Here is a 25951-nt window from a genome sequence, read left to right on the forward strand (position 1 = left end):
TCCAGACTCAAGACCTTGGAATGTTTGTTGATGTGGTTCCCACCCATCAGCTTCCCCAGGTACACTGATTGCAAACGTGTCACATGCACAGTTTTCAAGCTGTGGGATCATGACCCACTAGCATGTTGGCCTCCTTTCAGAGAGGAGAACAGATAATACATCAATACAAAACATGTGTTTTTCTTTTCTTTTCTTTTCTTTCTCTCTTTTTTTTTTTTTTGCTGTTAAAAAAACACACACTATGGTAGCTAAAAACTACCTAGTTTTCTTTTTGTTTTGTTGAAATCCAACTTTCATGGGAGAAAAGGACCAGGAAGACCTCATAAAGTTGGAGAGAGAGAGAGAAAAGTCAAAAGGGTTTTTTTTTTGGCTGTTTTTTTTTGTTGTTGTTTTTTTTTTTTTTTTGCTGTTAAACTCTCTTATTGAGTACATCTAGGGATCACAAATTAATAAATCACTTTAAGAATCAAGTTTAAACTTGGAAGGGAAAATGCTAGTGCTTTGCAACAACCTAAAGTCAATATGGAACAAGCCGCTTGGAAGAGTAGAGGAGAGGCCACGCCAGTCTTGCGCTCTATTCTCTCAAAACCGCTTCCCAGAAGTTGTATTTTAAGGAAGTAGAGAGACATTATGGAAGGTTGCACTCTACATAATATCAGGAAAGCTTACCCACTTCTTCACCCCCGGTTTGATTCTTCTTAGATTTTCAATTATTTTTTTTGCTATTTCTTCTTCCAAAAAATGAATATTTCTAAGTGCATGATGCAGATTGCTGAAAGTGGATTTCACTTGCATCTGCCTGCAAGTTCTTGGACGCCCAGCCCAAATCTCTCAGGGACCCAGGAAAACGGAGCTACGGTCCTCAGAGCAGCCTTGGACAAAAAGGACAAAGACCAGAGAACAGTTCCCTTCCCAGGCTGTGAAGCAGAATCTGTATCCCTATAAGTGAAATCCTGTGAACCGTGTGGCCCTGTGAGGACTAACTCCTGACCCATGGTGATTATGAGGTCATAGGTGTGTGTTGTTTTATGTCTCTATGTTTCTAGTGATTTGTTATGCAGCAGCTGAGAGCAAACATGGCTGCCATCAGTATATGCAGGATGAATGCATGTGATACACGCATGCAATGGATTCATCGCGGTGGACAGTGCAGTTTTCAATATAAATATTACTTTAAGATGCTGAAAAACTGAGGAAACCTGAAAGGTGATGCAATTAGTTCAACCCCTTTCCCCTCACATAAAGCGATTATGTCAAGAGAATCCAGGTGAACTGTGGACAATTGATTGATGCAGTCAGGATCTGAACCTCGACCCATTCATGGTGATTTCAGCTCTGCCTATAACATCGTGTTCCCTCTTTCTGTGAGAATCTATGTGAATTATCTTTAAAACGGTAAAGCCACAGAAATTATCTTGTGATGAGCGCTTAGAACAATGCATGGCGTGAACTCCATGAAATAAAAGATGTGTAAGTCCTTCTTCAGTAAAGGTATTTTAACTCATGCTGGGGTAAGAACTCTGCCTTATGACTTGTTTTCTGTTGTCTTTTTATCGCCACCACTAAAGGGATTGTGAGGAACGATTTGGGCATCTCTTGGACAGAGGGAGCAGACCCCGTGGGCCCAAAGCCACTCTTCTAAGTGCACAGTGCAAAGGGCCATTTATCATCGCATCTGAGGCTGATTGCTTCCGGTAGGAAAGTACTTTCCTGGTTTGAGCAAATAGAAATACTTGACTAAACACACTTTTTATTGTCTGAGTTTTTCCTCTATCTTTTGAAAATTTTCTTGCCCTTTTGTCTCCCTTTCCCTACATTTTTTCTTACTGAGTTAATGGGTAAATTTATCATTCTAAATATCATTAAAATTACTGACATGTTATCCTCTAACTTTGGAAGTTTAGTATAAAATGTTTATAAGATCATATTTCTGATGGCCTGTGATATGTTTACATATTTACATGCATATTTTCTCATATAATGTTCTTGCCTTTGTTTTGGTTATATTAGCTAGAATAATCAGATAGTGTTATTATTATAGTCTTTTTAAAAGAAACTTAAATTCTGCTCATGCAAATAAAATATCCCAAAGGTATAAACCTTGGTTTTCATAACTAACAGGCATAAGAACTCAAAGAGGCACAAGACCTTGACTCATAAGAACAGGGCAGGGAGACAGAAAGGACTGGATACTGGTAATACTTGTCCAATCAACCCAGTAAAGTGAGTGAGGCTGATGCAAAGGTTCTTCCATTTCAGAGGGAAATACAGGTCTAATTACAACAGAGAAGAAAATTCTAAACCACTTCAGATGAAATTACAAACATGAATTGCATATCTACCAGGCCCCTCCCCTTACTATATACATATAAATCACTCCTAATTAGAACAATATATAAAGAAACTATATTTCACTAGGGCCAGATTTAATATCGTTTCGTCTTTCATCAGGTAAAAAGTATTTAAAATATCGCCTTCCAGATTACATTCTGGAATACTAGACAGAGCTAAAGGAACATGACTGGGAATTACCAGGATAATTAAGGTTCAAACAAATGCTAGTTGAGGACCTGATGCCAGTAATCCATTTCAACAGTGAAGTGAGTCTAATGACATCAGCAGGTGTAGGTTTGGAGCAGCACAGGAGTATCAGTATCAGCCTCACCAGAGTGGGGGAAGGGCCAGGACAAAGCCGAGGGGAAATGAGAAGAGGAACTAAGGACACCCGAAGGTCCAGCCCAGCACTGTTTCTTCAGAAAACCTCTAGTCCACCCATGTGACCTGAAGCGACCTTGAGGGTGACAGCACAGCGGCCTGGAGACCCCAGGTAACTCCGTGGGTGAGGACGGCTCCTGAGGCAGTCCGTGGGAAATGGTGCCTCACCCCCTCGGATGTCCCCTCAGGCAGGAGGGACCTTCTCTGAAGTGGGGAAGACTGGGAGCACAGCTGAGTGATGCTAATTAGTAAAACAACAGAACTACAATAAAATATGTTATTGTCTGCTGGTTACCATGGAAACACAACAATCAGTGGATATTGCTTTATCTTTTCATGTGAAACTGCTCTCAAGGTGAAACATGATGTGAAACTAATAAACAAGTTAGATATTTTTCTAATCTCAGAGTTGTTTATATCATATGAAGATTGTACATTTTATCTTTTAAAAAAAGAACTTTAACAAGAGCAGATTGAGGAAAACTGTCTTCATAAAAAGCATTGAATAGATATTTTTATTATGTTATCTAGGATAACACTGCAAATGTAAAATTATAGTAACTTTTTTACTTGAAATAATTAGTTTCCATTCCATTAAACAATAGTATTTGTCAAATTGGGTTGAATTCTATCCTAAAGGCTGGTGTTTTCAAGTATATTTTTCAACCTATTTGAACCAAGATAGCAGCAGGGTTCTCTGTAATACATGGCAATTAATGTCTAAAATATACGTCTCTGAATCTCTTCTCTTATCTATAATACTTACATTGGAAATTAGTCATTTTTGCCATAAAATTGTATAATTTAAGTCATGATTCTCCACTTTAATATTTACCAAAATTGGGGTACCTGGGTGGCTCAGCCGGTTAAGTGTCTGACTTCAGCTCAGGTCATGATCTCACAGTTCGTGGGTTCCAGCCCCACTTCGGGCTCTGTGCTGACTGCCAGCTCAGAGCCTGGAACCTGTTTCAGATTCTGTATCTCCCTCTCTCTCTGACCCTCCCCTGCTCACTCTCTCTCTCTCTCAGAATTAATAAATCATTTAAAAAAATTTTTAATAATATTTATCAAAATAATAAATTTGATGAAAAGCTATAATCCTCAGCAATTTGGTTAGCCTTTTTTTCCTTTGTTATTTGAAATATACTTGATATATAATATTGTGTAAATTTAAGGTGTACATGTTTTTTGATATATTTCTGTAATGCAATATGGTTGTCATTATAGTGCTAATTAGCACCATTATCATACCACATAATTATAATTTCTTTTCTGTGGTTGGAATAATTAAGATCTAGTCTCTTAGCAAATTTAATGATTCTAATGCAATACTGTCTATATTCACTGTACTTTGCATGAGGTCTCTAGGAATTATTCACTAGTCATTGCAATTCTTCCCCTTAAACAACATCTGCTTGGTCTTAAAAAACAGTAGAGTGAAGGGTCTGATCCTTAAAATTAGGTGTTACCAACCAATTGATTCAAAATTTAAACGTGTTAATATTGTACATACAACATCCTCTGAAGTTGCCTATAGGAGGTGCAATATTCTTCAAAATACTTTAAGAAACTTCCTAAATGTTTTCCAAGCAGGCCAGCAATGGAAGGATATCTGTGAACGAACAACACAGGACAGTCCATGCTTCCATGTGTTGAAACATTTCTGGATTCACAGTTACTGGGAAAAGATCATTTTTTAAAAATTTCAAAAAGTATAAGATCTCAAAAGATCTAATTAGTTTCTGCATATTTGAAACTAATTAGTGAGATAAATATGAGCTAGGACCTGAGTCCTGCAGGATTACATTTTGGGCAGTATCAATAAAGTGCTTAGATTGAGACCTGAAACAAGGTGGGGCTTGGGACATAGAACGTGGCCCCCCTTGGCTATGCCTGTGGCACAGGGAGATCAGGCCCAAAAGAGTGATTTGTAATGCTTGGTTAGAGAAGGGACTGGATTGCTGCCATTTTTCTCCCCACAACCACCAAGGCAGAACCTCAGGGACCGGCTGAGGGACGACAGTGGAGGCTAAGACCTGCCTACACCAAACCATGTCCATCCCCACTAGATAGCTGCTTCTTTGATTTACCTGAGCCCAGGGCAAGACCAACATGGATGCACTGCCATGACTAATTCTAGATCAATTATTTCTATTCAGATATAGTTTCCCTTGTCTCATTCGTATCCCTCCCCTCTGCTGGTCTGGGCACTCTTTTCATTGGTTTGCTTAAACAGTCACATTTAATTCATTCTCTAGATGTACATTTTACACTTCCATCTTACTTTCCTATCTCTCTCTCTCTGGAGTAATCTGACTATATAGTTTCTTTGGATAACATTATCTTCGTTTCTTTCTCCTCGCCTCCTACCATATTCTCCTCTTTCTCTCTCTGAATTAATCCTCTTAGTCTCCCTGCCTTGTCATTGTCCAGTTTCACTTTCTCCCACCCCTGTCATTTCTCTCTTTGTATATGCTCTTCCGTTGGCACTGCATATACCCTGCTCTTTATTTGTAGCTGGGAATTCTGGTTTTATGCTTTCAGACTGTCCTTTGTCTTTTTATTTCTTTTTTCTTTTTCCTTTCCCTTATGGTTTGCTTGTTAGTTGGATTTTTCTGTGTGTTTGCATGCCTTTGTTCCCTGTGTATTTGTCTGTCTGTTTTCCTTTTCAGGGATACCTCAAGAAACAAGTCAAAGTACACATGGGGGAGAGTCCCAAATACCACTACAAGTAGGTAAATAAAATAACCAAAGTATCAACAAGAGAGACCAAGAGACACCATTCAAAGAGCACTTCCTGAATGGTCTGGCCTTGGAAAGTCAATGACCTTCTTTAATATATCAGTACTCACAGGTGCAGAGAACATAAAAGGCTTTTAAAACTGAGAAGAGACAAAAGGCTAGCCAAAATGATGAAGCAGAAGATCTTTACTCTAAAGAAATTCCAGGAAGAATTGACAGCTTAAAGAAGTCCTATAACAGATATAAGCAAAATAACTGAACAAGAATTTAGAACAATAGTCATAAAATTAATCGCTGGGCACGGAAGACATCAGAGAAGCTATTGCTACAAAGATTATAGAGCTTCAAAATAGTTGTGATGAATTAAAACATACTATAAATGAGATGCATAATAAAATGGAGGTGTCGAATGCACAGATTGAAGAGGCAGAGAGGAGAATAGGTGAATTAGTAGACACAATTATAGAAAAAGAGAGAGGAAACCAAAAAAAAAAAAAAAAAAAAAAAAAGAAATAAACTGATCCAGGAGCACAAAAGGAAAGTTCAAGAGCTGACCGATACAATCAAACAGAACAATATCCATATCATAGGAATTCCAGAAGAGGAAGAGAGAGGGAAAGGTGCTGAAGGGGTACTTGAACAAATTATAGCTGAGAACTTCTCCAATCTGGGGAAAGAAACAGACATTGAAATCCAAGAGACAAAGAGAACTCCTCTCAGATGTAACTTGAATCATCTTTTGCATGCCATATCATAGTGAAACTGGCAAAATATAAGGGCAAAGAGAAAATTCTGAAAGCAGCTAGAGATAAAAGGACCCTAATACACAAAGGGAGACCTATCAGAGTAGTTACAGACCTATCTACTGAAACTTGGAAGGCCAGAAAGGAATGGCAGGAAATGTTCAATGTAATGAACAGAAAAAATATGCAGCCAAGAATCCTCTATACAGCAAGCCTGTCATTCAGAATAGAAGGAGAGATAAAAGTCTTTCCAAATAAACAAAATTGAAAGAATTTGTCACCACTAAACCATCCCTACAAGAAATCCTGAGGGGGCTCTCTGAGGGAAATGTGGCAAGGAACACAAGGTACCAGAGACACCACCACAAGCATGAGTCCTACAAAGAACACAGTGACTCTAAACCCATATTTTTCAATAATAAAACTGAATGTAAATGGACTGAATGCACCAATCAAAAGACATAGGGTAGCAGAATGGATAAAATCCAAAATCCATCTATTTGCTGTCTAAAAGAAACTCATTTTAGACCTGAGGACACCTTCAGACTGAAAGTAAGGGGATGGTGGGGCATCTGGATGGATCAGTCAATTAAGTGCCCAACTTCGGCTCAGGTCATGATCTCACGGTTCATGGGTTTGAGCCCTGTGTCAGGCTCTGTGCTGACAGGCAGCTCAAGCCTGGAGCCTGTTTTGGATTCTGTGTCTCCCTCTCTTTCTGACTCTCCCCTGCTCATGCTGTCTCTCTCTCATCCACAAATAAATAAAACATTAAAAAACAACTAAAAAAAGAAAGAAAGTAAGGGGATGGAGAAATATCTATCATGCTACTGGAAGTCTAAAGAAAGCAGGAGTAGCCATACTTATATCAGATAAACTGGACTTTAAAGTAAAAGCAGTAACAAGGGATGAAGAAAGCCATTATATAATAATTACAGGGTCTATCCATCAGGAAGAGCTATCAATTATAAATGTCTATGCACCGAATTTGGTAGGACCCAAATACATAAAACAATTAATCACAAACAGAAACAATCTTATTGTTAAGAATGACCTATTAGCAGGGGACTTTAATACTCCACTTACAGCAATGGATAGATCAACTAGATAGAAAATCACTAAAGAAACAATGGACTTGAATGACACATTGGACCAGACAGATTTGACAGGTCTATTTAGAACTCTATATCCTAAGGCCATGGAATTCACTTTCTTCTCAAGTGCGCATAACACATTGTCCAAGATAGATCACATACTGGGACATAAAGCAGCACTCAATAAATATAAAAGAATTGAAATCATACCATGCACATTTTCAGATCACAATGAAATGAAACATGAAATCAACCAAAGGAAGAAGTCTGGAAAACCCCCAAAAACATGGAGGTTAAAGAACACCCTACTACAGAATGAAGGGACAAATCAGGCAATTAGAGAAGAAATTTAAAAATATATGGAAACAAATGAAAATGAAAATACAACAATTCAAAATCTATGGGATGCAACAAAGGCAGTCCTAAGAGGAAACTATATTGCACTACAGGCCTACTTCAAGAAATTAGAAAAAGCACAAGTACAAAATCTAACAGTGTACCTAAAGGAACTAGAAGGAGAGCAATAAGAACACCCCAAGCCCAGTAAGAGAAGAAAAATAATAAAAATCAGGGCAGAAATAAACAATATAGAATCCAAAACAAACAAACAAAAAAACAAACATTTGAACAGATCAATGAAACCAAGAGTTGTTTTTTTTTTTGAAAAATAAACAAAATTGACAAACCTCTAGCCAGGCTTCTCAAAAAGAAAAGAGAGAGCACCAAAGTAGACAAAATCATGAATGAAAATGGGCTTATTACAAACAACCCCTCAGAAATACAAGTAATCATCAGGGAATACTATGAAAAATTATATGCCAACAAAGTGGACAACTTGGAAGAAATGGACAAATTCCTAAACACATACTTACTACCGAAATTCACACGGGAAGAGATAGGAAATCTGAACAGACCCAAAACCAGTGAAGAAATTGAATCAGTTATCAAAAACCTCCAAACAAATAAGAGCTCTGGGCCAGATGGCTTCCCTGAGTTCTACCAGACATTTAAAACAGAATTAATACTCATTCTTCTCAAGCTGTTCCAAAAAATAGAAATGGAAGGTAAACTTCCTAACTCATTCTATGAAGCCAGTACCATTTCGATTCCCAATCCAGACAGAGACCCAGCAAAAAAAGAGAACTACAGGCCAATACCCTGGATGAATACAGATGCAAAAATCCTCAACAAGATACTTGCAAATTGAATTCACATAAAAAGAATTATCCACCATGATCAAGTGGGATTCATCCCTGGGTTACAAGGCTGCTTCAATATTCGCAGATCAATCAATGTGATAAATCACATTAACAAAAGAAAAGACAAAAACCGGGGCGCCTGGGTGGCTTAGTCAGTTAAGCGTCCGACTTTCGCTTAGGTCATGATCTTGCGGTTCGTGGGTTCGAGCCCCGCGTTGGGCTTTGTGCTGACTGCCAGCTCAGAGCCTGGAGCCTGTTTCAGAGTCTGTGACTCCCTCTCTCTCTGACCCTCCCCTGCTGATACTGTCTCTCTCTCTCTCTCTCTCTCTCCTAGAAATAAATAAAACATTTTTAAAAATTAAAAAAAAAAGACAAAAACCATATGATCNTATGAGAGGCCCTTAGCTAACATCATCCTCAACGGAGAAAAACTGAGAGCTTTCCCCCTGAGATCAGGAACACGATAGGGATGTCCACTCTCAACACTGCTGTTTAATATAGTGCTGGAAGTTCTAGCATCAGCCATCAGACAACAAAAGGAAATCAAAGGCATCAGAATTGGCAAAGAAAAGTCAAACTTTCACTTTTCACAGACGACATGATACTCTACATAGAAAATCTGGCAGACTCCACCAGAAGCCTATTAGAACTGATCCATGAATTCAGCCAAGTTGCAGGGTACAAAATCAACGTACAGAAATCAGTTGCATTTTTATACACCCATCATAAACAACAGAAAGAGAAATCAAGAAACTGATCCCATTCACAACTGCACCCAAAAAAAACATAAAATACCTTGGAATAAACCTATCCAAAGATATAAGAGATCTGTATGATGAAAACTATAGAAAACTTATGAAGGAAGTTGAAGAAGACACAAATAAATGGAAAAGCATTCCATGCTCATGGGTCGGAAGAATAAATATCGTTAAAATGTCATTAGTACCCAAAGCACTCTACACATTCAATGCAATCCCAATCAAAATTGCACCAGCATTCTTCTCAAAGCTAGAACAAACCATCCTAAAATTTGTATGGAACCACAAAAGACCCCAGATAGCCTAAGTAATATTATAGAAGAAAACCAAAATGGGAGGCACCACAATCCCAGACTTTAGCCTCTACTACAAAGCTGTAATCATCAAAACAGTATGGCATTGGCACAAAAACAGTCACATAGACCAATGGAAAGGAATAGAAAACTCAGAATTGGACCCACAATTGTATGGCCAACTAATCTTTGACAAAGCAGAAAAGAGTATTCAGTGGAAAAAAGACAGCCTCTTTAACGGATGGTGCTGGGAGACCTGGACAGCAACATGCAGAAGAATGAAACTAGATCACTTTCTCACACCATACACAAAAATAAACTCAAAATGGATAAAGGACACGAATGTGAGACAGGAAACCATCAAAACCCTAGAGGAGAAAGAAGGAAACAACCTCCTTGACCTCAAACGCAGCAGTTTCTTACTTGACACATCCCCAGAGGCAAGGGAATCAAGAGCAATTAAACTATTGGGACCTCATCAAGATAAAAAGCTTCTGCACAGAAAAGGAAACCATCCATAAAACTAATAGGTAACTGACAGAATGGGAAAAGATAGTTGCAAATGACATATCAGATAAAGGGCTAGGATCCAAAATGTATAAGAAACCCACCAAACTCCACAACCAAAAACAAACAATCCGGTGAAGAAATGGGCAGAAGACATGAACAGACACTTCTCCAAAGAGGACATCCAGATGGCCAACAGACACATGAAACAATGCTCAGCGTCACTTATCATCACGCAAATACAAATCAAAACCACACTGAGATACCACCTCATGCCAGTCAGCGTGGCTAAAATGAGCACATCAGGATACTATAGATGCTTGCAAGGAGGCGGAGAAACGGGCACCCTCTTACACTGTTGGTGGGAATGTAAACTGGTGCAGCCCCTCTGGAAAACAGTGTGGCGGCTCCTCAAAAAATTAACAATAGAACTCTCCTATGACCCAGCTATAGCACTAGTCGGAATTTACCCAAGAGATACAGGTTTGCTGATGCATCGGGGCACATGTACCCCAATGTTCATAGCAGCACTTTGAACAATAGCCAAAACATGGAAAGGGCCTAAGTGTCCATCAACTGATGAACAGATCAAGAAATGTGGTTTATCTATACAATGGAATACTACATGGCAATGAGAAACATGAAATCTGGCCATGTGTAGCAACATGGATGGACCTTGAGGGTGTTATGCTGAGGATATAAGTCAGGCAGAGAAAGACAGATACCATATGTTTTCACTTATAAGTGGTTCAGGAAAAACTTAACAGAGGACCATGGGGGAGGAGAAGGGGAAAAAATAGTTTGGGAGAGGAAGGGAGGCAAGCCATGAGAGACTTCTGAATACTGAGAACAAACTGAGGAATGATGAGGGTGGGGGAGAGGGGAAGGAGGTAGATGGGTATGGAGGAGGGCATTTGTTGGGATGAGAACTGGGTGTTATATGGAAACCAACTTGACAATAAACTATGAAAGAAAAATAAATAAATAAATTTATTATATTACATCAATTTAACATTATAATTTCAAAATTTTCTACCTTTTTAATAGAAATACAATGTAAGACTACAATATGATATTTTCATATTATAATATTTTATAAACTTTTTAGAAAATTCTGTAAATTTTTTGTAGTTTTGAGTTTTTATTTAAATTCTAGTTTGTTAGCATATAGTATAATTTTGGTTTTAAGAGTAGAATATAGTGGTTCCTTACTTATGTACAACACCCAGTGCTCATCACAAGTGCCCTCTTTATAAAAATGTTGTGTCAGATTAACTTACTTTTGCAAGTTTTTTATATTTTTTGACCATCTATTTTTATTTTTATGTATTTATTTAATTAATTCATTCATTTAAAAAGTTTTTTCAAATTTATTTTGAGAGAGCAAGAGCAGAGGAAGGGCAGAGAGAGATGGGGGCGTGGGAGAGAGAATCCTAAGCAAGCTCCACACTTTCAGCTCAATGCCTAATGCTGGCTTGAACTCACATGAACTATGAAATCATGACTTGAGTCAAAAACAAGAGTCAGACACTTAACTGACTGAGACACCCAGGTGCTCCAGCTGACCACCTATTTTTGTATTTAAGAAGTATACATTTTACAGGTATACCTTCTAACATGAATAAAGGATTTTGTCCAATGAATATTTTCCAGCAATAGTCTGAGTGCTGGAAGTTAATAAGGAAACTTTTTTTGTATTTTTCTCCAACTTCTATTAGCATCTGTCTTTATATCATATTAAGGACAACTACAATATATCAACTCTGTCACAAGAAACTAATACTTTCAACAACAAATGTTTGCCTGAGTGACTGCACTTGAAATAGGCTCTGGGTAATCTATGGACTGGCATTGTAATGAACTGAAAATAAGGGCAGTTCACTGAATAATTGCCAGACTGATAACAAGAAAAGCAAGAAGAGAACATATCCTTTAGGAAGTCGTCCTGATTTGCCAATATTCATACAATATCTAAGCTGTATATACAACAGGTCCACCACACCTATTTTATAATGGGACTCTAGTCCTTTCCCAAATGTGTGAGCTATGTGGAAATAGTAGTATCTTAGTAACGTTGTAGCAATTATAGATATAAAAAGTGTATTTCATGGATGTTTGTGTGTGTGCATTTCTGTCCATCTATCTATATTCAGAGTAATGGGTCTATCCAATAATATTTTCTGAAATGCCCTGTCAAATTCATTTTAGATATAGTCACTTGCCTACAGGAATCAAATCATGATTCATGCCAAGCAATAGGAATAAATGTTGATGTACGATTTAATGCCATATTCAAACGTGTACTACTAATGTATTTCCTTAACAAATAATGAGTTACATCATGGGTTAGGAGCAAGCTGAAGAGTAGGAATTATGTGTTTGTGAGGCTGTGGGAAATAAACCGGGTCAAAAACTAATCTGGATTTGTGCAAATGCCTAACAACCCACAGATTGCCTTACATTTTATTTCTTCTGTAACCTGTCAAAGTTCAGAACGAAACTCGGCAGAAACCAAGGAATGTTTTCTTCAGCCTCTTTTCTAGGGACATGAGCAGTGCTATAAAAATTTAATACCATGTTACGCTTTTCTTTAACAGCCACCCACATTTAAGCTGTAAATAATAAGGCTTTCAAGTGCACCACTGTTGTGGAAGATAATTTTCCTAAACACATTTTGTTTAATTTTAATTCTGTGCTCAATAGCACAGGTTACAGGAACAATGGGTGCTTTCCCTACTAAATAGGATTCTGTGGTTTAAACCCGTGGATATGTGTGTGTGGATGGGAATGTGTGGTGTGTACTTTGATAGCAACTAATGAAATGAGGATACTGCCTGAGAACTCATTGCTCATGACCCCCAACTGCCTGTCAACTGTGAAACATGAGAACCTACGTTTCCTGCAGTTTTCGTTTCTAACTTTGAACGCAGTTCCTGACTCTAACCCCATTCCCCCTTCTTTAGTCCTTTTATCTCAATTTTCCATTTAACATTAACTTTGACATATGACCCAGTACTTCAATATAAAGATGTCCTGACGGGGCTCTGGATGAACAATTATTAACTAAGTGAGGAAATTTGTTTTCCAATACACCACATCTTTGGAATGTGTCCTTCTTGAGTGATTAAAAAAAAATTTTTATGTTTATTTTTGAAGGAGAGACAGAGCACTAGCTGGGGAGGGGTAGAGAGAGAGGGACACAGAATCCGAAGAAGGCTCCTGGCTCTGAGCTGTGAGCACAAAGCCCAATGTGGGGCTTGAACTCCCAAACCATCACATTATGACCAGAGCCCAAGTAGGACGCCGAGCCACCCAGGTGCCCCTGATTGTGTCCTTCTGGAGATGGGTCAAACCAATAAACACACAACAACAAAACAAAACCCTTTTTCCCTCAGAAATGTCCAAATCAATGAATGTCTGTGGATTATTTGAGGGAATGAAGTATTTCAAATAGGAATCCATATGATGCTGAGACAAAAGTGCAGACTTTGGAGTCAGATGTGTTTTTGGGTTCTGGTTCTTTTTGCTAATTTGACATCAGCCCTGCTACCTAACCTCTCAGAGGTCCATCCTTATAAAATGGAAATCTGGTCCCTCTTTCAGTAAACATTTGTAAATATTAAATAGACAATGTATGATGGCATATTGACCAGGGCATTATGTACTTATGTGTAGTATATAACATTGATATAAATGCGATATGTATCACACACACAAATTCTATAAGTACATACACAATATTATTATAAGTAATACATTCTCTAAGTATAATATATACTTGCAGATAAATAATGGGTAAGTCCATTAACCAAGCTCTCCTCTCCCTGGGGTCCCACTACACTCAGTACCCTGCCGACAAGCCAGGCTTCACTTGTGGGCTCATCCCCAGCATTGCTCACAACTCTGCCCCCAACCATCCTTCTTGGCTGTTCTCAAATCTTTGTAGACCAGTTGTGCTCATGCTGGTAAAGTGTAACATTTAAGTCTATGCAACTGTATCTGTTACAACTGTATCTGTTACCTATTGCCACAATAATGTTGTGTAACAAATAACTCAAACAGCAGTGCCATAATATAAGAAATCTTTATTTGGTTCATGAATCTGTGGGCTTTACCTTGGGTAGGCTTTCTTACTCATTCACCCCTTTGCAGCCAGTTACGGGCCGGCTTATATGAGTTGGTTGACTGGTGGCTGGTCTGAAAGAGCGACAGGTGGCATAACTTGGACAACTCAGCTTTGCTTCATGTATCTTATTTTTAAGCGCTGGTAAGACATTTACTTTGAAAATTCATTTGGTGCATAGATGATAAAACAAGAGCCAATATCTTTTACTTTCTTATTTTACTTTTTATCATTTTTGAGCTCTGAGAAACCAAAATAAGATGCATTTTCTCACATGTGGACTTTTGAAATATGGGGTAATGTAAAATAACACTGAAGGAAATGTGGGGGGTGTCATTCATCATTCAGGAGGTAGGATTTACCCAGCACTTGCTCAAGGGATCATCTCCTATAGGTGAGGCATGTCAGAGACATCCATCCATCCTAGCTTCTGACAGTAGACTTGCAGAGGGCCCTCCCCCCACAGACATCAGTCAGGACATCGTGTGCAGCTCTCCACAATGGGCTAGGTGGCTACAGGCCTCCCTCCAGGACCCAGAGCATGCCTTCCCTGGAGCTTAGCTCTCCCTTCTGAGGACTCATTGACTCCAGTGCCCAAGCTGAGGCCAAGGAGAGTAGCTGGTTCATCACCCATGATGGGATGGGCAGCATATCAGAGCTGACTCGGAGTTGAGAAGAAGGACAGCATCCCATTGTTCTTAAGGAGCGAGGATGCAGTGAGGGGTTTCCTTGAGGAGAGCACAGAACATTTCTGAATGATAATCAACCATCACTGCAGTTAGTGCGATTTACTGGCCTCTGAGGTCCCAGGATTGAGACATTTTAGGGAAGGGAGATATAGTGTGAGCCAACTCTAGACCAGAGAATAAACTTCTTATCCGTGGGACCTCCTGGCATCCAGAGAAGGTGAATTCACATAATTTAATGGCTTGTTTTGGTTCATTAGTAAAACAATTTCTTTCCAACTAACAAAGCCAATGCAGAAATGGAGAACTCATTTATGGTAATTCTCTATTCAGCAATTTGAACATGCCCTTTCAGAAATTACTTACTAGGGGATTTTCAGAAGAAAGGCATCAATGTAGCCAAGAGCTCTATCCTCTAGGCCTAGCACGGTACTCGGTTCATTGCTGATCCTCACTGCAGTTTCACTGGAAGAAGTCACAGGACGCGTGCATGCATATGGCAGGTATAGGCTGGATTTGGGATAACCAAGTGCCTCCTGGTCCTGGCTGTCGAGAAGAGCCTTGCAGGGGGCTCATGCCCCGCTCAAACCTTGCTGGATATCCCGTGGTGGGGGGCTGGCTTGGGATCCTTCAACAGCTCCGATTCAGTAACTTCACCAGTGGAATGTCTGGTGGTCTTTGTTCTCTGCCTCGTGGACCCAGAGCTAACAGGCAGCTGAAATCGATGGACGGGATTCTGAGGAAGATGACCAGCTAGCTCTTCCCCAAGCTGGACCTGGTGAAGTTGAGGTTGGTATTCTACTATGTACTTTGGGAGAATGAGGGTAAATGGCATGTTCCCGGCAAAATTGCTGTTGTGGATGGTGGGGAAGCAGACCCCAGCCTGTGCAATGGTGTCTGCCAGGTTCAGCCAGGTTCCCTGCCTCCTCCAGGGCTGGTAAGGGGCAGGTGAGAAGTGGCCATCTGACTCCATGTGACATGGTCCAGGGTTGCATTTCTCTGGCAGGAACACTGCATTGATTCAGTGGTGTCTGGCTGTTTCATTAGTAAGGACAGAGGTCCTTCTGGCACCTAGATGGTGTGCTGGCGAGTATGCAGCTGGACAGCCAGCAGATTCTCTATGGCCCCTGAAGCATCCCTGTTCCATGTTCCAAGACCATGTTTTTGGAATGTTCTTTTTACATAGTAGTCGATTCCTGCTTAATGGATGCTTTTTTTTCTCTAGTGATGTTACTGCAGCATACTTTAAGTCTCTTCTCTTTCATTCACATTGGTCTTTCGTTTAGTCTCTGATTTGATATACAGGTTTCATTAAGTGCATAGTGATCTTTATCTACCTGCTCTTATATAAGAGAGGGCCAGTGAAAAGCTGATTGAAGGTTTTATGCCTGTAGGTGAGTTTGTTGACTGCAGGGTTCACTGGGATTGTGCCTTCACAGAGAGAAGCTTAGCACATTTAAGTGATGTCCCGTCTGCACCTGCAATCCACAATACAGTATCCTCTTACCTGGGTGCCGCCATCAGGCTAGGAGCCAAGGAGGAAAAGAGGGTGGGAGCCGGGTATTCACAATGTAAATTTTAATCAGTGCCTGTGTTTCAGTTGCACTGCTTTCCTTCTGTTCTCCATTCTGCTTTATGTTTTCTAGAAAAACACACCTCTAATAGTCTGTCACAGAAGAGAGGAGTAACCACCCAGATTCTCAAGGGAAGGAAGCTATTATATGGGGGTTTAGTGTCTAAAAAAAGGAAGTTAAAGTAAGCATTCTGTTTTATCCCCAGTTTTGCCCAGCAGTCTTCCCTAGATGCTACTAATCTCTGAGCCTCATGGGGGATGTGGTGGGATGACTTCTTCAGCCTTATCCACTGCTGATGAGGATTCAGGACTGCTCAGTAAATCACTACAAGGCATCTCTTTTTCAGTCTCCAAATGTTTTTGTCTCTTCTCTTTTCTCTTGAGATAATCTGTCTTTTGAAAGGTCGCTTCCTGTCCTTGGTGGGATTCAGTGCAGGTGGAGGGAGACGTGTCTATTCCGTCCACCATATTTATGTAGAAATCTGACCCTGACAAGACCAAGACACATGACACTGAAGAAGCATTTCAGAGGCTTACACTCTTGATATTATAACAATGTGTTTCAGAAAGCTGTGAGGATTACACCTGGGCATTTACCACAGTGCTAAGTTACAGAAAGAAACGAGAAAATGTGGTCAGTTCAAGATGTATGCCTTCCACTGAAACCCTATTAATAGGATCTGTCTGTTAATCTATAGGTTTCCCAGAATCCCAAGTAAAAGCAAATAGAACGTAGGGCTTTTCATACCAAACTGAGTACACTCAAAAGAGGAAAAAGCTTCAGTTATATCAGCGGTGACTAAATCCCACACCATTTCTATTGTTACTTGAAAATGAAGCTTCGGAGGCACCAGCTGTTGACCCCAATATTTTCCTTCATAAATGGAAGAGTGTGCATTAATATCCCTGCCATATAAAATGCTCCCCAAAGTGGAGCAGAACCATCATTGAATAAATTTACATGAGTTTTGGTTATTTTTTATGCAGCATATTCAGACACTTTCTGTGAATTGCTTGACAAAAATTTTTTTAATAACTTGATGTCTTGGTCAATATAAATGTTTTGAAGGCATGCATTTTAGATTCTAAAATATTGTGCAGCTAAGTTTTCTTACCACAGAAAGGAAAATGTGAGTGTCTTTTATTGTTTGGCATTTAAACAAAACCTATTTTTTAAGTTCATTGCTCTGATTTTAAGGCAGCATAAGTCACTTGTCGAATCCCTAGACCACATCACAGATATTTCAAATTAAACTTTTCTCTCCTGTCTGTCGTGCTGACTAACAGCACTCCAGGAGAAACCAGGAATGCATTAGGGGTGTGCGGCTGTTCTCGCTCTGACTCTTTGGTTCATTCTACACTGATGTGGTGACGATTCATGAAAATAAACAATAGAAAAACAAGTGTTGCTAAGCAACACGATCTCTTCTGCTTTAATAAGTTAGATACAGTTGCAAAAGTGGGAAATCTCCATAAACTGAAAGCCTGAGAATTGGTGGCGAGAAAAACACCAAAGCCTGCCATTGGCGTTAACAACTCTGACACTAATTCTAGATCATCTGGGGACCCTCTGTGTGACTGTAGAAGCTAATAGTGGAATTGTTTTGGTAGGACCCTTCTTTCTTTTCCTTGGAACACAAAAGTCACATAAATGTATTTTATTTCACTTAACAAGTAAATGGATTATAATAATATAATAAATTATGCAATCTCTAAATGTAAAACGTGCTCTTTAAAAGTTATGTAATCTATTGCAACTACAAAAGTGAGCAGACTTTTAAACATTTTAGAATATCAATTCAGCTAAACTTATCCTTAAGATGAGAACTCTTGTGTGGCTTATGTTGGTGGTTTCTTACTTTGCTAACTCCAAGCATTGGTAAATATTATTCTCAGTGTCTCTGATCTAAGTACATATCACAAGATACACCTGTCCCTTACAAAATTGCATATGACATACCCAGTTTCTAGCAGCAACATATTATCATTTTTAGTAATATAAAACAAAAAGTATACTCTTGGAGGAATACCAGATCATAAAAAGGTATGTGGAAAAATGATAATATTGCTATTAAGAGCTTCAGAAAATTCTAGCAGCCGATTTACTATAATAATTTAGAGTCAGTTAGTTCTTTCCTTTCACATAAATATAATGGTGACATAATTTTTCTTTATTTTTTTTATCACATTTAAATTTTTTTGACCTTAATATGCTATGCTATTTTATGAAACTACATCCCCTCTTTAACTGATTAAGATTTGAGTGATCATTCTTGTCCTGTGTCACATTAGTTCACTTATCTTTTTCAAGTTTTTCCATGTCAAAAAACTTATTTTCTAAGCTTCATAAAACTGAATTTACATTTAAATGCAATCCATTCTGCTGAAAAAAAAATTCTTGAATAAAGAGTGGTTTTATCCCAGCTCTAAATGTGAAGCTACAGGATTATCCAACTACATAAACTGAAGCATTTAAATTAAATGAAAAGTAATTTTGCATAATACTATCCATGTGCTTATTAGAGAGAGATCACCTTTAATATACGATTTACAAAGTAAGCCCAATTAGTGTTCTAAAATGTCTCAGATCCAAAAATCTGAGGGAAAATGAAGAGAATATAGTCTTTCAGGATAGATTATATTTCACACATGTTCAGAAGATGCTGAGATGTGGCTTTTATAGAGAATGATACATTGTGTGCTATTTCTAATGCAAATTTATGTAAGTCAATTTTGATTTTGTGTTTAATAATTTAAAGCAATATATTGCTCTACATAAATTTAATTGACTAAATTGTTCTTCCTTAAAACACATTGTATGAAGTAATAATGATAACATTTATTTAATTTGTCGAGGAAATTGAAACACAGACAATGAACCCTGAACAAGGATCAAACTCAGTGTTATGCATCATACATACATTTATGATGCTAATTTGATCATGATAATAAAAACATTTGCAAACAACTGACAATGCAAAGAGGCAGAAAAATTCAAGACTAATAAATAATCCTGGAAAGATGTTTGGCAAAGCTTTCCCATCTTGCCTTAAATACCAATTGCCCTGCATGGGGCGCCTGGCTGGTTAAGCGTACGTCTTCAGTTAAGCATCCGATCAGGTCATAATCTCATGGTTCATGGGCTTGAGCCCAGCATTGGGCTCTGTGCTGACAGCTAGCTCAGAGCCTGGAGGCTGTTTCAGATTCTGTGTCTCCCTCTCTCTATGACCCTCCCCTGCTCTCTCTCTCTCAGAAATAAATAAAACATTAAAAATAAAAAATAAAAAATATCATTTGCCCTGTAAAAACTAAGTTGCCTTGTTGAAAAGAAAGGATAGTCATACAAATACCTTTATGTATGTGTGTAATGAGGATTCTCCAAGGCATAACCAGGCAAGAAACCATCCCACCTCATCCACCGGGGGAAGAATAGAAGGACTGCTATTTGACAGAGGCCCTGATAACTCCATTTAGAACTCTGGCTCCATCCCTGTCAAAGCAAAACTTATCTATTCCTCACCAGTCTTGTGAGCCAGGGCTGTAGTGACTCAGTTACTTTCTGTCTCTGATTTATACACAGGTTCTGTAGATGAAGTTTCATCAGAAATAATGTGGATTTCTCATTTCACTTTCTTACAGAGTCCTTTAAACTGCTGTCCTGGAGTCCGTGGAATGCTGTCCCCAACTATGTCAGGTAGTGACTCCCCCAGCTTCAGAGTGTGTTGGGGACCAAGAGGGTTTGGCTGAGTTCCTCTCTGGAATCTTCTATCAGCCAGAAAGACCCACTGTTCTCTTGTCCTGTATCCAGTATTGGTCTGGGATGGCTCTCTTCCTTAGAGCAGGTGGTTATGAAGGACCATCCCAAGTCCAAGGCTGTCTGAGAGATTGATTAGGGCCATCTCCCATTGTAAGGGTAAGATTGTAAAGGTAGCACAGCAGACATACATAATGAGGAGGAAATGGTATGTTCAAGAAAAGATGCCCCAGCCTGGCATCTCCCAATTATACTTCCCTCCCATAGACATTGATCCAGCACCCACATCTCCATCTTAGACTGCTTCCTAGAGACTCCACTGTAAGGCCACTGGTACCAGAAGTGCACTAAGGATGTAGACTCTAAAGTGAGGCACTGGCATGAATCCTACATCAGTGATATGTAAAAATGAAGATTTATCATAGCTGGTAAGTAGAGCAATGACAGCCCTTGTAATGCTGGAGCTGCACATTTGGTAGGAGTTATTTGTGTTGAAGGAAGGCTGAGGTAGGGAATATATTAGCAACTGTAATGTCCTGACAAATATGAATGATAGGTACTAAGGAATTGAATGACATTGTTAGGGTAGTTGATAGGTCAGTGAAAGACAATGGAAAGCTGAAGGTAACTAATCACTGATTTAAGGTGAAGTGTCAGAGTCTCATGGGCTATAGCATGAAGTGCTGCATGGTGGCAAAAGTTAAGATAGTATGTATGGACACTGGCGTGGAGAATACCAAACCAAAACAGGATGGAACATGAAATTGGAATTAAACCATAGACTCAATTATACAGTAATTTACTCTTGAATCTGACAAATGTGCTATTTTCCATCCTTCTGGTGGTAGAGGACCAGGTGCATTTCACAATCTCATGGGACAGAAAACAGTGCACTTCTATGATGTTGATCCAGGGCTGGATAACTCTCCTGTCTTCCCTTGTAATATAGTTTGGATGCACCAAGAAAGATCTATACAATCCACCAAACATCACATTAGTCATTCTTTCAATGGCATGTCATTAGTAGAAGTAGATGACTAAGAATTGGCAAATACATTGCAGGTGTTGGTTAAGATACCTGCACTCTAGAACACAGAGATGGGGAAAAAAAAAAAAGGTTCAAAGCCCTGAATTTTTTAAAAATAATTTAGGTGTCCAAGGGACATACTCTCTAAAGTTAAGGAAAAGTTATTGCCTCATGTAGTCATTTTACTCAGAAAGAAGACAACACCTGCTTATCTTCTGGTTCTGGAGACAGCAGCATGTTCCAAGCTTGTCAACAAAGCTGTGTTATGTTTACCACTTTGACCAAGTGACATCACTATGGACTGAATTGTGTCTCCCTCTCCCCAGTTTCATATATTGAAGTATTACCTCCCAGAATGATGGTATTTGGAAATGGGGCCCTTGAGAGGTAGTTGGGTTTAGAAAAGACCATGAGAGTAGTGCCCTAAACAACAAGGAGGTATCAGTGCTCTCTTGCTTGCTCATGAGGAAGCAGTCATGTGAGCACAGAGCAAGATGGAGGCCAGCTGCAGGGTAGAAAGTGCACTGGCCGATACCTTGATCTTAGGCTTCTAGCCTCTGTAACTGTGAGAAATAAATGTCTGCTGTTTGAGCCACCCAGTCTATGGAATTTTGTTACCTAAGAAGATGAAGACAGATATGGAAAAGCCATCAATTTTGAGTGGAATGCAGAATACAAAACTGCTCTGCAGCCCAGGTGGCAATTTAAGTGTCCCTGTCATTTGAACAATACAACTCAACAGACATGAGAGGTTTCTATGCAGTTGGAAAATATCCTGTGTAAAGTTCCTGGCATCCCCAGGATGAAAATCACAGCTAAGAGCTCTGGGCTACTGGACCCAGTTTTGGACACTGGCAGCACATAATTGTACACTATTCAAAAATAGCTCTCGAGAGCTATGGATCTGTTAGTAATGGAGATCCTGACATGTAAAATGACCATGTGATCAGAACTGGTTCACATTCATTTCTCTGAGAGTCAACAAGTCCAAGGTAAGGGTAGCCCAGCAGACATACACAACGAGGAAGAAATGGTACATTCAAATCAAGCACAAATAAGCATGAGAGGACACACAAGTAAGCTCTATGAGCTGGCCACCTCCCTGGTGTCCACTAGTGTCTCTCTGTGGCTTTTTCTTTGGCTCAAAGTTATGTCCACTCTGGGTTGCTTGATGATTGACTGATGGAGGAGGGAAAAAAAAGCAAAGCTTGCTTAACAGTTGCATTGCTCAGTGTAGGATGCAAGATGATGAAGGGTGAGGGCTATGCTGATGCCCAAATCAGGAGTGGTCTTGAAGAATAGCAGGTAGAAAAGAATCTTCCCAATAGACACTATTTCACCCATTTTTGTGTAGTGAGTTTAGCCAAGGTAGGAATATAGTCTGACTCATGGGAATGGTGGCTAGCTTGGCCAGTTGGTCCATGGATGAAGAAAGATTAGAAGATTGGAGACAAGGAAACTGGGGAAGAATCAAGCTGATAGACTTGGAGAAGTGGCCCCCGGATGTGAAGACCTTTGAGTTCACACTAACACTCACTAAACAGCATCCACCTAGAGTTTCTCTGTGTAAGAACTCCAGGGTTATTTGACCTACAGACATAGAACCCTGAGTAATAGTGCACTGAGCAGAGAAACACACTATAGGAGAGATTCGCTGAAGCTCTAGATACATCATGGAATCCACTGAATGAGTATCTGGGTAAGATCAGTTATGTGGCCCTCCCTCCCAAGGGGAGCAGAGTTGTGGCTCAGCACCAGGACCCACACAACTGGGGTGAGGGGCCTGTGTCACCACAGCCTCTCCTCAGAGCCACTGGATACAAGATCCTTGGTACAATGGCCATCACTGTAGTTCATAAATTGTTGCTTTTTCTGTTACACAGAACCATTATCATTTGATCTAGCTAATATGTTTTTTTCTTCTGTACGGATAAATTGCTTCCCATAGAGGTCATGTACACAGAGCCCTCCAGCCTCCTCTGAACGTGCACCGACTAATCTGAAGACTGCCTGTGAACATCTCCCTGAGGTGTGCCTGTTCACAGACATATTCTCACACTTGTCATCTATGGCCACAGTAGGCCTGCATCTTGTAGGCATTTTGATTTAATGAAATGTTGACTTGTAGCAGGTGCTGGTGGAGTGATACAACTTGGGATATTTAATTTTCAATTAGACAAAATAATTGATTCCATGTGCATATATATATGTTCACATACGCGTGCGCGCACACACAACACATGCACATTCATTAAATGAACCACCAGTAACTATAAAAGTATAAGTATAAAAGTAAAATGATCCAATACTTTCTATCTCAAACTTCTATTTCTTGAGTTCAAATTGAAAAAATAAACCTTATAGATCCCAGTTAGAGATTAAAAAGACTGTGTGATTCTTTTCAAAAGCTGTGTCCCTCCCTTGAGGGGAAGACTATGAGAACATAAATCACTTAGGACACCATTACATCCATCTGGGCAAAGCCAGATAAATCATTTATTCTACCCCTCCTGCTCCAAGTTTATATTGTAGAACAAAAGCTGAAGTGTCTGATGGAAAAATGAAAGTTGAATCTTCATCATCCGATATCACTAACGTTGTTCCAATTTCCTATCAGTAGAAAGACCTTAGGAAAAGAATAGACGTGTGATAGATGCACTGAGGAAATTAAGGTGTAAAAGTGTTACTTATCTCTCTGGTTCTGCGGCTGCACAGAGAAGCAAAGGCAGGGTTCCCAACCACTTAAAACCCTACTTCATCTTGATAAAAATCTCTCTCCCTCTTTTAGTATTATTTAAATCCAAAATTAATCATATATTATCACATAAGACTTGAAACGATGAAAGAAGGCTGTTATTTTATTCTTGAACTAAATACGCTCTTCATACACATCATTCTGATATGATTCTCTGTAGCAAAAATGAGCACATTCTGATCTGTAGTAGCCATTTTATGCATAATGGTCAGAGGGAGGGAGGGAAGAAGAGGGAGAGATTGAGGGGGAAGGGAGAAAATTTTCAGTAGGGAAACCTATACATGGGAACAAGTTTTGGAGTAGAGAAAATTATAGAGAAAAAGTTTCAGGAACAGGTAACAAGATGCAGACAACCCAAATTGGAGGATTGGCCAAAGCGTACTATTTTGTAGACACAGGAGGGAAGGTACTGAGGACACACTAGCGTATGCACATTTTTAAGGGTAAATAGAAGTGCGCCATGACATCCCATGGGGGCGTTCTGACAGCGCTGTGGTGATGTGGTGATGGCAGCCGTTAACAGACACCATTTCTGCTTCTAGGAACCAGTAATAGGTGCATTGGAGGGGTGAGGACTTCTTCCCCACAAATCACAAGCGTCCACCTAACCCTTCCCAGCTGTAGCAGAAATGGCCTTTCACCCACTAAATAAAATAAATAAAGTGAGATATTCTGGAAAGCATGAAGTATATCCAAAGAGAGAAAAAGTGATTATTCAAACCGAACACGAAAAGGTCAACTGAATCAGATGCTGTTAACGAATGAAGTTGTATGTCATTCCAGTAAATGACAGATTTGCCAGACAGATTCGGTAAAGTGAATCACGATATGGTGCAATCAACTCTTGGATACAGTGGGAGTGGATTTTTAGCATCTGACAGACCTCAGTTCCAATCTCGGCTCTGCCACTTACTCTTTGATTTAGATGCGTTCCTTAATCCTTCTGAGACGCAGAGTCCTTGTATTCACCCCAAATCATACCTACCTGCTAGGGGCACTGTAGTGTCCAAACAGGGGAGTCACTTGTAAAGCTCCCAGCCCATTATAGATCATTCTTATTGTAATCACCATTGTTAATATTTTCCGTTAATATCCTACCTTTAGGACCAGAGATAATTAAAGGTGGCCTCGGACTAAGGAGTAGCGGCAGATGCTCCTTCTAATCTCTAATCGGTGGGAGCGCGGAGGGCGTGGCTCCCGGGCAGATGCTCAGGGTGTAGACTGGTTTCCTAGCCTTTCCAGCAGGAAATGAGAGGAACACAGCATGAGCACGATAACGAAGCTGAGACCAGCATGAGGAGAAGCTGTAGGACAGACACATCCTTCATCCTTCAGACATGCAGTCGCAGTCACTCTTCAGGCTGCATCACAAAATGTGTGTCCATTCGGAAGGCTGTTAGGGACTCTCGGATCTATCAACTGGAGGTAACGATGCCGCCAGAGGAAATCCACCTGAAGGACATCATGCAACACAAGCATCATTATTATGCTGCTACACATGGCTCGCTGGCTGATTAACCACAAACACGGGGTCAAAAACGGTTTTTACACGCTGCTGCTAAATGGAAAATGAAAAATAAACGTGTAGGCATCATTCTCTCTCCGTTGTCTGCTCGTCACAGTTAAGTGAGTCGCTATTTCATCTTCAGACCCTATTTCAGTCTGTCGTCCAACATGTGACCAGTGTTACAGAAGCTGCTTGTATTCAGAGTCTCTCACAAATGAGACAATTAAGTAGGCAATTACTATTTCAGCCTCGGTGTCCTGATACGTCTTCCTGAAAGGGGCATGTGTGCTGGTGTGTTCTGAGTTTTATAACCTTTGGATGTGTCCCATGTGTTTCTGTCAGTGATAGAATATGTCATTTTTTCTAAAATGACTTATTCTTCCCCATGCATGCCTGTTCCTATAGATTGGGGCAAGAGGCTACAATACAGAGGAATGCACCTAGAACTTTCTCCATTTGCACATGACTAAGTCTCATG

At 39.7% G+C, this 25951-nt stretch overlaps 1 long non-coding RNA gene across 1 annotated transcript; it reads left to right on the top strand.

Moving 5' to 3' along the window:
* The first annotated feature begins 1088 nt into the window (after positions 1-1088).
* LOC120227209 lies at positions 1089-25560 on the top strand. The gene is made up of 5 exons (XR_005527205.1): positions 1089-1470; positions 1569-1694; positions 20070-20124; positions 20452-20612; positions 25071-25560. It is a non-coding gene; the product is annotated as an uncharacterized LOC120227209 (long non-coding RNA).
* Positions 25561-25951: the final 391 nt, after the last annotated feature.

This window comes from Hyaena hyaena, unplaced genomic scaffold (assembly GCF_003009895.1).
Source record: "Hyaena hyaena isolate Hyena2069 unplaced genomic scaffold, ASM300989v1 scaffold_2090, whole genome shotgun sequence".
In the NCBI taxonomy this organism is placed as follows: domain Eukaryota; kingdom Metazoa; phylum Chordata; class Mammalia; order Carnivora; family Hyaenidae; genus Hyaena; species Hyaena hyaena.